Source organism: Coffea eugenioides, chromosome 8 (genome assembly GCF_003713205.1).
Source record: "Coffea eugenioides isolate CCC68of chromosome 8, Ceug_1.0, whole genome shotgun sequence".
Taxonomy (NCBI): domain Eukaryota; kingdom Viridiplantae; phylum Streptophyta; class Magnoliopsida; order Gentianales; family Rubiaceae; genus Coffea; species Coffea eugenioides.
Genome location: NC_040042.1, coordinates 39,377,630 through 39,378,718, shown reverse-complemented (window position 1 = coordinate 39,378,718; position 1,089 = coordinate 39,377,630). Strand labels below are relative to the sequence as shown.

General features: G+C 34.5%; 1 non-coding gene across 1 annotated transcript; it reads right to left on the bottom strand.

The window, feature by feature from the left end:
• Positions 1–536: 536 nt before the first annotated feature.
• LOC113781817 lies at positions 537–643 on the bottom strand. Its single transcript, XR_003469721.1, has one exon. It is a non-coding gene; the product is annotated as a small nucleolar RNA R71 (small nucleolar RNA).
• Positions 644–1,089: the final 446 nt, after the last annotated feature.

Here is a 1,089-nt window from a genome sequence, read left to right as displayed (position 1 = left end):
ATGCACCGAATTTTACGGGTAGTCGCACCATTTGATCTGAAAATTGAAAGGACATTGCGTAGACAAGGAAAGCGTACACCACAACAAGAGAAAGAAGAGGTGCAACAACAAATAGAGGAAATCGCTATAAAACTACCTTTTGAAGACGAAATAGTAGAAAACGAAGCAAATAAGCGAGCTCTTAGAAATTTTGCTTTACCGAGAACCTAAGGATCTCAAACAAGTATAGTATGGCCGACAGTAAATGCTAAGAATTTTGAGATTAAATCATCATTAATTCAAATGGTTCAACAATCTCAATTTGGATTTAATGCCGTAGAGGATCCAAATGCCACTTAGCCATATTTTTGAAGATATGTGCTACTATTAAAATGAATAGAATTAGTGAGGATGTTATAAGGCTAAGGTTGTTCCCATTTTCTTTAAGAAATAAAGCTAAAATTTGGCTACACTTTCATGCTCCTAATATTTTCACTATTTGGGATGATTTGTCTAGAGCATTCTTGAATAAGTATTTTTCACCGGATAAAATGGCTAAGTTTAGAATGGACATTATTAGTTTTAGTCAACTGGAGAGAGAATCATTATATGAAACATGTGAAAGGTTTAGAGATTTGTTTCGAAAATATCCACACCATGGACTTCCCGATTGGTTAATCATACAAATCTTCTATAATAGTTTATCCTTTTCTACTAAAATGACTATTGATGCAGCTGCAAGTGGAGTTTTGATGGCAAAATCACTCCAAGAATCTCAAAGTTTGATAGAGGAAATGGCGACAAATAATTATCAATGGACTAATGAAAGAGGTAATCCAAGGTACCAAGCAGGTATGATCGAAATGGATACTATCAATATATTTAGTGCCCAAATAAGTAATATAATGAAGTGTTAAGTAGACAAGTCGAATGTGGTTCAAGTTCATCTAATGTACATGTAACTTAATAAGTGTGTTGATCTTGAGCAAACTCAATTTATTAGTTGTTGCGCCCCACTTTTTGAATGGTGCGAGAGTAGTGTGTGAGATATGTATGTGAACGTGTGTGAAAGTGAAAATAAAAGGCTGTGGGATTGTAAAATGCGACGGT